At 37.2% G+C, this 14107-nt stretch overlaps 1 protein-coding gene across 1 annotated transcript in view; it reads right to left on the reverse strand.

Moving 5' to 3' along the window:
• SNX29 (sorting nexin 29) overlaps nt 1–14107 on the reverse strand; it is a 161528-nt gene that overhangs the window by 89634 nt on the left and 57787 nt on the right. The gene's annotated exons all lie outside the window — the stretch shown is intronic.

Consider the following 14107-nt stretch of genomic DNA (forward strand, 5'->3'; position numbering starts at 1 on the left):
GCATGTTGTGGAGTATAAGGCATATCTGTGGGGCAGAGTGGCATATCTGTGGGGCAGAGTGGCATATTTGGGGTATAAGGCATATCAGGGGGCAGAGTGGCAAGCCTGGGGTCAAATGTTCATAACTAAATACAAGAAATGCATTTTTCTCAATCATAGTTTTTATGAAATATGAAAAAAAATTTACATGTCAATGTTTACTAGTAAAACTTTTTCGGGTATTAAAACCTGGTTTGAGAAATATTGTGGAAGGCGATTAGAGAAATGACACATATTAATGTCAACTTAATGTTTTTTATTCTGCTGTTTGTTTTTAACACCCAGTTTGTTCATTAAATTATTTTAAATAAACGAAAAATTTGCATATTGTTTTTTTTAATCGGCCAACTAATCGATTATGAAAATAATAGTTAGTTGCAGCCCTAAATTAATCATATTATCTCATAGATCTTAAACACCATAGGAACCAATGGAAGGACCAATCAGCGGCTCATTCCACTGGTTATTGCCAATCGTTTTTTTTTAGTTTTTTTTTAACTCAATCTCTAAGTAGTTTTTGCTATCTAGTCCTAAAAGCTATAGTTAATTTAAAAATGTTAAATTCAGATTCAGAATAAAACATTTCAGTTATTTCAGTTAATATACAAAATTTAACACCTTTTAACACCTTTCCCCAATCATTAAGGTTAACCTGTATAGCAGCTGAACTACAGTCTACATTATGACCTGAGGCTACATTATATTTTAGCTCTGCTCTCGTTTCAATTAATGTTTGCTTAAGGGAAGAAAACCTAGACAATTTTGTCTACAATCAATTAAATACCCATTGCAAGACACTAGCGAAGAAAAAATGCGAGGAGCCTATTTTTTGGCACTTTATTGAGAAGACCAGAGCCTGAGAACAGAAAAAGAATATTTATATATCCACATGTTTGACAAACTGGCAGTTCCCTTGACATATAATGGCACACATCAGTCACGTTCCATACCCACAGAGTCGTCCTTCTCTGGAACGACAACTATTTAAGAGTAAAATATAGATGTTCTTCATGTTCTAGTAATCTGAAGCCATCTGGCAAAACCAAGATCACTTTTCATGGTTGTCAAGTCTTAATTCAAAACAACTAAGGTCTATTCACAGTAGAATGAATTGCACATACTACGTGCTGTAACTTCTTAAAGTGAACTTGTCAGCTACACATCTTTTGGCATGAATAAGTATGTGTGTACCTGAATTATTTAAAGCTTCATTTTCAGAAGCTCTTATCTTATTACCCCAAACCTTTAGATAACCCATCCTAATCTCCATCAAGCCAGTGGGTATGTATCTGCAGCGATGCCCTAGGACTTACCCTAGGCTGCCCCCTCTGCGCCATTGTCCTTTCTACTGGGAGTCAGGATATGGCATCATAGCCCAGTGCTACACTTTTAAAGGAAGCATGGCATGGAAGCAAACAGAGATCTTCCTTTTAACCAACCAATTGAGTAGTGTCGTTACAAGGGGCATGATCACCCAATGGGGCAATCAGGCTCCCTGTTATGCGGAGGGGCTGCCGCCTGCCTGGACCCGCCGCCGTAGGCTAGGGCTTAGTCAGCCTAGTCTGCATCAGGCTATATAGTACTAATTATAGCGTGGGTCACAAGAAGATTTTCTATAGTACATTGTTTCTTCTATAAAGGAAAATGTACAATGAAAACAGTGCTGCAGGGTATTTAGATTAATGACTCCCGACACCATTGTATTTCCACATAGGAGCAAGAAGTTGCAAAAAGATGTTTTCAAAAGTTGTAAAGGTCACAAATGAAGTAATAAAACTTTTCCACATAACCTTTAATACTAACAAAAAACAAGAACTTTTTCTCATTAACGTGGAAAGAAGACAAGAACCACAAAATACAATGCATAAAAACGAATAAACGGTAGGGAATAAAACCCAAAAATGTTTTTTAAAAGAGCAAAATGTGCCAACATATTCTATACATTCTAGATATACTTTACAAAAAGCATTGATATTGTGTAGACTCTTAATTTCCAACATCTTACAAACTTCTACATTTTAAATACTTCACTGTATACACAAGTTTAAGAAATGTGCACCAAATCCCATAATCAAACAATACTGCTAATCCCGTATATTGAAAAGCTATATGAAGGTGTTTTAATTTTTATTTTTTCATGGATTTATGTAGCCACATGTCTATTGCAATCCAGAGGTGACTCTAGGCATTTAAAAAGGTTGTGTGCATAGGGAAAGCTTGTGTAAACATCTGCTCTTGGGGTCCACCACAAGTGTAAAGGTGAGTCCAGATGTGGGTCTTCTTGCTTACTTGTGCCTAGACCCCATTGCACAGACATGGCACATAAAAAGCCAAAAGACATACGTCTGGGCTTGTTGGTTCCCTCGTGCAGAGGAAATTAACCCCCATCAGTTCCCGGACTGCCTGTTTGGACAGGATCAGACTAATACTCCTGTAATGGCTCAAGTGAGCCAAAACCTGAGGTGCTCCTGAGTAAGGATATCAATCAGGTGTGACGATATGATCAAAGAATATACCGTACATGTATAATTACAGATAACCAAGCTAACATCAGTAATTAAAACCCTATCATGTCTTCCTTAAATAACAACTTATCTTGGGACTGTTAATCAGAATTGATTGCACTAATTTCTTTGTTTGGAAAAAAGAATCTATTAAGTTGCAAATTAATGCAAGTATCATCATAAATGCTATCTGAGTGACAGCTGGAGATACTGTACGTGACTTTCACAGTAATCAGTAAACAGAACTTACTTTTATTATTCTACCTATAGCTTGCTTACTTTTAGTTTTAGTTTTGGGTTAACAATATCAAGAATAATCAAAACATCCCAGTAAAGAACTCCAAGGAGATTTAAGTTAAGAGCTCCATTCTAGCATAAACTCCTACATTAGTTAATGGACTCTCAACCTAAAAGGTTGTATATGGGGTTTCCCTGGAGCAAAGCCTCTCGGCAGATCTTTCTATGGGGTTGCTGGCCTCCTGGAGTTAGTTTGTGTGTTTTGCTCCCCAATATTGCTAATAAGAAACTTTGCCCTGACATAATGTTTTCTCTTTGGGTCTAATTGCTTTCCATAAATGTAGCCCAGGCATTCGTAACTCAGGGACTGTATAAAGTATAAAGTATTCTTATTTTAAAATAAACACAACCTGTAAAAAATAAAAGATTTCTGTATGTATTATGAGGTTAAAGGCACTGCTGTTATCCTTAAGTGACAGACTTTACTCCATCAGAAGAAACAAAAATAAGCATGAAAGACATACTATCAGTATAGGCATGTCATAAGCAACACCCCATACACTGGTCAAACTATAATTCTATTACTCATAACACTATGGGTAAACTTATAATAAACTTATAAGATTGGATGTATGGGGTGAAGGTGTTAAGCGGAAACTGTATCCAAGAAGACCAGACAGTCCTTACAGTTTGTACAGAGCTGGGAGCTCTTCCAAGTTGCCAACGCAATCCCATGCACTGCCAACAAGCCAGATGCTCTTCTAAGAAAAATCTAGTTTCACAATTCTTCAGCTGAAAACCTGGGCCAGTACTGCACCTACTCAGAAATAAATTACAGAAGCCAAATGTGGAAGGATTACGCACGCCGATACTCAAGAAAGCGTATATATAAATTTAGAATTCAGGTTGTATCTTTAAAAAAATGACTGTGCTTATTAACTCAAAATATATTGGTGCTTCCTCAACATCTTGCTTGTCCTGGAGATGAACCAGCGGCTAAAAAAAATCATACTAACAAAGTTATTCTCACAGAAGCATCCTGAAATGGTATACTTATGCATGGTCGCTGCCCAAGGCTTTACCCAGGGCAGGATCCCAGCCCCAAAATGCCAAGGAGGTCCTTCTCTGTTACTAGTTTTCTCCTTCAGGCTGGGGGCCAGGATGTAGAATCATACCCTAGTGCTCAGCCTTATGCAGCATAGAAAATAAACTACATCTTAGCCATCAGAGACCTCCACAGTATTAATGGACCAGTGTCAAAAAAACGATTTCAATCTCCCCAACTAGCCCATTGTCATATGCGGCAAACAACTAAGGTTAACCTAGTGACTTCAATCTATATAAAAAGGAATCAGTGACCACCACCACCAATGGGATCTTATACCAACATAGCATCATAGTAAAGACAAACAAAATGTACAGAATTAATATTTATAAGCTGCTTCTAGTAGCGTTCTAATTAGATGCTAATGTTTATCATGTCCTCTTTTAATTGGCAGCTCTCTTTACAAGGTAAAGTCAATAACTGGTTTATACCGAATGACGTATTATAGGCCTATGAAATCAAAAAATAAAAAAAAAATACCGGTACTTATTTGTTGTAAATCTTGTTAAAATGTAATTTCAGTTTTAGGAATTAAATGGAATTCTGCCTTTCTGTAGAAGTAAACCAAATAAGATTTGTATTTTAAATGAGTAAACAAAATTAAAGAATGTTTAATTACACTTCGCTGTTAAACATGTTACTTTAACATTCTAGGCAGCGCATAAAGACTCTGGAGATCAAACTGCTTAAACATTCAATTCTGTTTTTAAGGCTTAATTGCGACTCTAAAGAATCGCTCCCCAGTCAAGTAAATTCAAGCCAATGCTAATGGAACTAACATGGTATTCAGCCCTTGATCTTTTTAAGCATACACCGCATTGTTCTCTTTAGCCGCCGCTTTTACGAGCGCCAGTTGGATATATCAAGCTGTAGAATGTTTTGTGGATCGTGGCTGGGCTAAGAAGCACAGGTGCATGATGCATTGTCTAATTCCAATTCACAGAAACACCATCCATCTGTCAAAATACTTCAGCCCTAAAAATATATTCACTTTATTTTTTTTTTTATGTTTTCTCACATGCTTTAATCTATCTACGTGAATAACATCCAGGCTAACATTATCAAAGCGTCTCAAAAATAAACGTGAGTGATTGACAGAGCGTTTCAAATTAAATTGTATCAGACACATTCAATGGTGTTTTAGATTGCGTTAAATATATGTGAAACACTCCGCTGCCAGAATCCTGCTTACTGGCCCAGAACCAGCTCACAAGTCAATTGCTACAAAGAAACAATTCTCTGCATCTGAACGGTAAAAGCTGAACGTCAGCGAACAATGAAAAAAGGATAATAAGAATATCATGGTATGCTTTACAAGGAACTAAAAGTTAATTAAAATGGGCATGCTACCTGCCAATGTGACCATGAGGCCATCAAGAATAGGTGCTCAGCCTGTAGTACGCTAGTTAAAAAGGAGATCGGTAAGGCTAGCTAAGCACATCCGTCATAAGGCTAGCCTGGCCTACACTGACAAGGTTCAAGATAGTACCCCTGCTGCAAAACCAGGGGTCAGATTGCCCTTTTGGGTGATTAGGCCCCCTGGTGTGCTGATGTTTAATGGGCTGGCTACAGTGGAGATCCTGTGACAACCCGCTACTTCTCTGATCCACTGTTGACCTCCATTTGCGAGGAGGCATGCTTCTAGACTTTCATTATTGTAGACAGACTTGTGACTAAGTATTAGCAACATTAGCATTGCATTAGCAACATCGCCTGAATACAGATGACATCGCTTTTTAAATTTTTCTCTTTATTTACCTCCTCGTGACCTCATTTCCTGCTGGGTATTTAAACGCCGGCCCTTCAGTTGGACATTGCAACTTGTTGTTTTTATGTACCGTTCCACAGTACCAGTCTCGGCTCACAATGCTTTCGTCTTCTGATTTTGCTTGTGGCTGATGGTCCTGTTCCACGATATCAGACCCAGCTTGCTCCATGGTACCAGAGTTGGCCTAGTCTTGCTTATGCTGCTTTTGTCTTCTGATTTGTCTTGATTTATCTGGCTCCACGGTACCAGACCCAGCTTTTTCCTGTTTCACTGCTTTTTTCTTCTGAGTTGGCTTGGTTTTCATGGTCCTGCTCCACGTTACCAAGCCCAGCTTGCTCCTTTGACTTTGCTTCTGTTCTCTAATTTGGCTTGAGCCAGATGATGCTGCTCCACAGTACCAGACCCAATTTGTTCCTGCTATTCCCGATCCCTCCTGTCATTATCCTATCTCTGCATCTGGGTTTCAATTTCTATGCTGAGTGTTATACCCACCCAGTCAATCCAGTTTGTAATTCCACAGAAAATCTGTAAAATACATCCCAAGCAGTCCCTATTCCCTTCTTGGTTTGTATCTTGGTTTTTAGATGCTCCTCTGAATAGCAAACCATCCAGATTTTAAAAACTCTTTTTAGTTGAACAGAGTAAATAAAAACCAGGGCAATAAAAACATGTTTTAAACTGCAAAGAAAACCTAGCTTTGGATTCCTACCTTTGATGGAAGGCACAATTACTAAGGCTATGTTGACAATCAGCAACCTACTGCTTTGTCAGATAAAACGGAGAGCCAGCACTACAGGGGTGGAAGTGAATTCATAAAATGTATTCCCATGTATCTTCTGATTATAGGGAAGGCAATTACTTTGTGACTTACTATATAAGAGAAGTCCATTAAAATAGAATATTCAGAGGTCTGCATGATTAGTAATAATCTTACTGTTCAATTCACGTGGAGAGATAGTTAAGTAAAATGTTCTGTATCCTTGGTGCCCACATACTTTAATTTTAAAAAAGGTTAAAAGTTTTTTTAAGGAACACAATGACCAAGCCTGAAGAATAATCACTGACCAACATACAGTGGCAAGAAAAAGTAAATGAACCCTTTGGAATTACCTGGTTTTCTGCATTAATTGCTCATAGAATGTGATCAGATCTACATCTACGTCACAAGTATATACAAACACAATTTGCGTAAGATAAGAACACACAAACAATGGTAATAATTCATGTCTTTATCTAACACACGCATTAAACAGTCACAGTGCTGGTGGGAAAAGTAAGTGAACTCTTGGATTTAATAACTGATTGAACCTTCTTTGGCAGCAATAACCTCAAGCAAAAGCTTCTGGCAGCTGCGGATCGGACCTGTACAGCGTTCAGGAGGAATTGTGGACCATCCTTCCTAACATAACTGCTTAAGCCCAGCCATATCCCTAGGGTGCTTGGTGTGGACGGCTCTGTCAAGGTCCTTCCACAGCACCTCCAATGGGTTTGGTGTGGGCTCTGACTGGGCCACTCCAAAAGGCCATTTTATTTTTTTGAACCATTCTGTAGTAGATTTACGGTGATGTTTTTGGTTACTGTCCTGCTGACAGTAGGTCACCCAACCTCTGCTGAGCTTTAGCAGGCGGACATATATAGAGGACCCTCGATTTTATTACCCTAGAAAAGGTGCAAACATTGGTGTCTGTATGCGAATCATACCACCATTGGTACTACTTTTGCTAATCTAGTTTATTCACAAATAAAATGCAGTCTCATTTTCCCTCGGTTTCATTTCTTTTCTATTTTTTTTTTACATATATTATTATTTTTTTGTTAATTTCATGCATTATTATGCCAGGCTTCAGATTTTTTTTTTTTTAACAACTGTATTACAGTGGGCAGGCCATAATAAAATAAAAAAAAGCTCTGGCAAATGAGGCAGGTTGATTTGGTTAATCATATTTCAGGCAATTATTAATTTAGCATACTATTGTGCTACGAGACATTTTCAAGAACAATCTAATATAGGTGGTTTTACTGCTTGGTTAGACTTTTGTGTAGGAACATTAAAACAATTTGTCTGGTGGTGTTTAATCAAGCACGTAAATGAAATAATGATCTCATTTCCTATAAGTGATTCCATGTATAAAACTAGATTTGAAAATATAATTCAGTTGGAACAGTAAGAAATGTAACCCTTACACGTCTAGAAGAGCTGGAGAGTTAAATTAGAAGACCTAGAATAATATTTGCATTGGTTGCACCGTAACCATGTCCTTACTCGCAGGTGTCCTTAAAGTGAAGGTCCTTAAAGCGGGGTACGCCTGTATGTAAACCATAAGGAACGTGTGGCTTGACGCTTCTGTCTACCCAAGGAAGCTGCTGAGAAAGAAACCCAGCAGAATTTCTCGCTGAAACGATTACTTAGATTGCAGGAACACAGGGCATGTTCCCACTTTTAACCAGGGACTTTTTCTTCTTGTTCATTTTCCAGCTATACAAACTGTTTTGGTGTGGAGTGCTACCACCTACTGAGGCAATGCCAGCGTAAAGTACTTTAGGAAGGTACTACGGATCCCATACATCTCAATGAAGAATACTGTGTCCTATGATGTTTACTGTAAAGTAGTTTCTATCTGGGTTAGCTCAAGTTTGCGACTCTCTAAGAGTCTCGAGCTCATCCGGGTTTATTCAGGTTACAAGATTTAGCATTTTTCTAAAGCACAGGCAAAGGAAGAACAATTTTGAACATTCTAACAAGTTTGAACATTCCAGTGCGAAGGGCTTAGCAGGCCCAGTATAATGCATAAATCAATGGGTTAGGAGGCTTTGAAGAAATATACAGGACCAGAGAAGCTTTACCTGGAGCAGAAGCTCACTGGGGTCGGCCCTTCATAATGAATAGTGAAGTCACAACTCTCTTGCAAATTCTTGTATCGACCCCCCTTTAGTAAATAAAACCTTTCACGTCGCAGGAAAGAATGGTGAGAATTAGATCACAAGTACTCAAAACCATGTCCAGTTACTTATTAACCAAAAAGATTACTATTGTGTTTGTATATATTTGAGGTACTAGTTATTAATGTTTAATAGTGACATTGTGTTCCTTAATAATTCAGAAGGGCGCCATCACATGTAAGAAGACGTATTCTACGTTAGATGGTTTCTGATTACATTTTCTGTAAAGGCTCTGTCAATGACGTTAATTAATTTTTGAGTGTTCCCCGTTACACAGCAACAGGAATAAATTTACAGGACCGATTCATCACACTGCTATAGAAGTCTTTTCTTATTCAATTCGGAAAATATTTCACCTGTGATTAATTACTAGATGTCAGTCATAAGGGTAAAAAAAAAGAGTGTAAAGAATATGGAATCAGTCATGCAATGGTTTCAGTTCTCCATTAATATGCAATATTCTAAGCTGTACATTCTGTTATTCAGAATTCTTTTTTGCATGGAAGATTACTCATTACTTTCAAATTAATCATTCTGATGCCGCAAACTGACGATAACTGGCACCCACCAGCCCCTAGGGTTCCATAATTAACCCAATCAGACCCAGAGGGTTCTGCTGCGTACAGCTAAGCGATTCTTTGCTCACTTTTCTGGCGCCTCATGGGTTAAGTGGCAAAGAGCTCATTTCATAAAGGCCCAAAAGACGCCGTTCAAAGAAGAAGCTGTTTCATAAACTAGTTTTGACGGATTTGTATGTTTGACATTTTTTCCCCTGGATTTGAGGGATACTTGACTTGAGTACCGTCTTTTTTTCCCCGTAGCCTGCAACATATCCCTAAGTTATGATAAAGATTTGCTATTGTTAGAAAGTGCACGCAAGATACAATGTTGAATGTGTACAAAGGGTTCTGGGATGGGAAACATTCATGTTAATCATGTTAAACAAGTTTTCATACTTAAAATCTCAGCACATATGAGTTCCGTAGCGTGCGGGCACAACTAACATAAATAATTAGTTCCCTGTCCTGAGCTAACCTCACACCCTGTGGATCCATTTTACAATTAACATGATAATTGGTATTACTGATTTCAATATATTATTATTTATATATTAAAGTAGTAGTGGGTTTTCTTTGGACCCCATTGCTAAATATACATACTCTGATATACTGAGTACTACAAACTCTATAAAGCAATATATTTTTTGCTCTTATTTTTGTACTGCTTTTGAACGGCTGTGTGTATTGGTACAATCTTTGGATATTCCACTGACACTGCATATGAAACATTTGGTTAGAATGTAACAATAAATAATGTATTGCTTTTCAGATGGGCACAAAGGTCTCACATGCACACAACAAGAGAAGGCTGGCATCGTACGACTAGTTCTCCTGGGCAAAAAGAAGGAACAAGATTGTACATATACTCTTGTACACTGTAACTCTTGAAACATAAAATTAAAAATGTATTTCTCCCTATAAACACGATTCAGGTCAAACTGGTGAGGGGGGTTTGATCAAAGCAGCTTGGGGGACTTTTTTCTGTCCCCTAATGTATTCTTCACCCGCGGTTCCTTTTTCTTATCTTGCTTGTTGGTCCTTGCACCTGTAATTCCTCATTCTGTGCCAATAAACATTGTTTCCATCAATTTTTCCTTATTTAACCACCCTAACCTCAAATGTCTATAATTCTTCTCTCATTCGCCTTAGTACATTTCTCTCTGTCCCCATCCTCATCCTCTATTTAAATGCTATTTGCTCACGAGCTGCCAGTGAAATGCTGAAAGGCATGTTAAAATTATTTGCTGCTAAATAACTTTACACAATTTGACATCTCTAGGTGGACCGTGAGATGTTCCTTAATATAGTGAGGGACTTTAAAGGTACATGGGATATGCATAAAGCTGTCCTGAATCTAAGAAAAGTCTAAGGACTGATTAAGGCAGAGTGGATTAAAAGCAATGATTTTTTTTTTATTATTTAAACCAGATTTCTTTTTTTAACTAAAGATAGCTTTCTATTTAACCTTAGTTATGTAGCATGAGGCTGTATGTTGCAATTTATTGCAATATTTACATTTTTGGTAAACTAATTCAATACATCCAAGCTGAGAAAACATGCACTCTTTTGCAGCAAAAATGGAATAAAAGAAGGGAATGTATTCCTTGCAAAAACAATTCATACTTCAAAAAAAATGCACACGCCGCAGCGTACGTAGAGGTAGCAGAAAAAAGTTCTAACATGTCAAAAAATTTAAATGTCTGGTACGCAGTTTGGTCAAAGAAAATGCTGCAAATGTGTCCAAAATCCGAAGAAGCGAATTACATATGGTTGCCGTGCTCATTGGATGTACCTCCTAGCCAAAAGGCTTCTCTGTTCCAGGAATGAAGAGTAATGTTGTTGAAATTGCCAAATACTTCCATGATTTTGCAGCAGCAGCTCTTAAAAGAATGTGTAAAAATCAAGCTAACGCGTCCACAAGATGTTAGATGGAACTCCTGGATTAAGAGCCGAGTCTTTCCATTAGGAAAAATAGGCAGACTAGGAGTGCCAAATCGTTGTTGCGTTCCTTCAAACTCTTATATATCCAGCCTTTTCTGCAATTATAAGTTGTTCCCTTCAAAACACATCATCACGTATTGGCAAACGGTTTTGCAGCACTTATTGGAAAAATACAAACGTAACCACTTTTTTTTTATATTCTTAAATTTCTGCACTTTGATAATTGCTTAGAAACAAGATAAGGGCGGATAACTGTTTCTTAAAAGTCTCACACTACTATTGTGTCCCTGCAGTTAACTACATAACAGATACCTCTGGTGTATATGTCCAGTTCTACAGATTTAATAATAATTGTTTGTACATCATAGAGTGTCTACGTAGAGTAAGCAGGTCTGTGGCTGTTTCGGTGATCTTCACCCATCAGCCCAGACACCATCTGTGAACCGGTAACTTAAGTTTTTCCCAAAATCCAGAACCACTTTTTTTAATCATGATTTTAGGTTTCCATATACCTCCTTAGAACATTAGATTTTAAAAAAGGAAAAAAGGTTTTCAAAGCTTATGTCACTCTGCATCACCTTCTACAAACCTGTCCCTTCACCAACAAGTATCACTAAAGGCTACAGACTCCCATGCGAGACCAACAATGAAATATACATTTCAGAAAAAAAACAAGAGTTTTTTTTGCATAGCGTAAAATGGCAAAAGATAGTAACAAAACATAAGTTCTTACAAAAATAAGTATTATGCAAAATTCCTTAAATAAATACACAAGCTTTTGAATAATTTTTTTTAAATACATCATTATGCAGATGTAGTTCATGTAATTTTTCCGGATTGAGTTATACTCCCACCTCTTGCATAAATCTGACACTCCTACTCATTTTCTATTTTTGTTTGGCCTTAATTTGCATGTGGTTATTGCTGCTAATGCGGTGTATATATATATATATATATATATATATATATATATATATATATATATATATATATATATATATATATATATATATATATATATGTAAATTACACTCATCACAGACAACTGTCAACAGATAATGGAAAATAATTTCGGCTATTACAGAAAGCCTGAGAGAATTTTCATGAATAAGTATTCTATAAATAGCAGAACCGCATTTTTTTTTACAAAAAATGTAAACAATAATTTAGAAACATTTTTTTATGTCATCTAGCAACATCACACTATAAATAATTTTTGTAATTGCCAATAATTACATCAAACTTTAGTTTCCTTTACCATAGAAAAAAATGCACAATAAAGATTGAGGTTTCAGGGACAACCAAGGCCAGTTTGATTTCCTTATCCCCGTTGCCCTCCATCTACCATATTGTGCCAATCCCTCCACATGCGCCCCATATCCTCCACAATAAAATAAAACTCCCAACCCTTACCTACAGTGCCCTTAACAAATCAGCACCACTATATCCTTGTACTTCTCTTTAAATAACCTCCTAATTCCTCATAATACCCTGTTTTCTCCTTCCATGATGTGGGTCTTCTTTGATACCTTCTCTGGAATTGCCTAATTTGCTACATGTTTAGGAAAGAATACAATTCATCCTTAATACTCACAATCTACATACTTAAAAAAAAAACTTTCAGAATGTAGCAACTTCTCTACGCGGCCTTCACTTCAACAAAAGCAACCTCACCAAAAAAGTTTCTCCTTAACCCCCCAATAAACTGTAAACTCACAAATGCAGGACCAATATGTCTTATGTGTTCTCATTTTACTGAGAAGAAATAACATACACAAATATATAATCTTTAATGATGCATTCATTCTTGCTTCTAGTTTGGATCAAACTATTCCACTCTAAATGTAAATGGAATTCTATTGAAAAAAAACAATATATTTTCCTTATCAAGTAGAATAATACAAACAATGAATTATATTTATCAGTTAAATACCATATGGTTAAAAGTTCCTTAATCTTTCTCCTTAAACCTGTCAAACCATTTTCTCAATAAAAAGTCTAGGGTCTGAATTTATTTCCTCTTTTGGACAACGTCAAGAGGGAATAAGACTTTGGTCAGGCAACTGTGTAAAACGTTGGAAAGCTTCTGGCATTGGCAGGATGGAGAGTAAAGATAATGAACTTACAATCCAATCCACTTGTCCAGCTGAACAGTGTACAGACCTTGTCTGCCAGTTGGCGTGCGACAAGGAAGTGATTTATTTGGGTGCTGTAGAAGACACTACAGACAAAACATTTAATAGCAAGTCAAAATTAATTTTGGATTAAGTGTTGGAGATAATGAAGAAAATACTTGTACTCTCCCGAGCACGTGCATTTGGCATGCATTACATCTGCTATGTTGGCTGCCAACATAACATTTTGGGCTTCACTCTCAGAAAACAGGTTAAACAGATTTTATATATGGGATGGATTTTACTCTTATAGTGTGAGGATGAGCAGCCATGATAAGAATTCAATTTGTTTCTGAAAATAAATTTATGATTTATTCAACAAAAATAAAGTCTAAATGGAGAAACCATGTTGAATAATTAAGTACACAATTACTGCTTCCATAGGAATTAAGATACTTAGTAGCAGACAGGTGCTACTAATCAAATGCCCTTGATTAATTGGTCATCTGCAAGTGTGACCACCTCTATAAAAGTCATAATCCAACATTTACATTCAGGTATTAAATTAATATTTTATTATATGTTTTGCATTTGTATACCCGGGAACTGTTCAGGCCAGGTTGTCCAGAGCTTACTTCTGTTCCTTACAGGAGGATGGCAGAGGGTGCGGATGTGACAGCAGGACAGTGTTACCTGTGTACAGGGGCAGGACTATCTCCACTTAGACTTTGAAGGGCAATGGAGTGGACAAAACTAGACAGGTGTTGGTGGGGCCAGGGAATACCTAGGAACTCTCCGGGTTTGACCTGGAGATTGCCGGGTGAGAGCTGCTCCTCCGGTTCTCCGGCCCATCTCATTATTCCTTTAAATGGGGGTGCCAACATCAGCGGGAACTCCCA

This window comes from Spea bombifrons, chromosome 7, assembly GCF_027358695.1.
Source record: "Spea bombifrons isolate aSpeBom1 chromosome 7, aSpeBom1.2.pri, whole genome shotgun sequence".
Classification (NCBI taxonomy): domain Eukaryota; kingdom Metazoa; phylum Chordata; class Amphibia; order Anura; family Pelobatidae; genus Spea; species Spea bombifrons.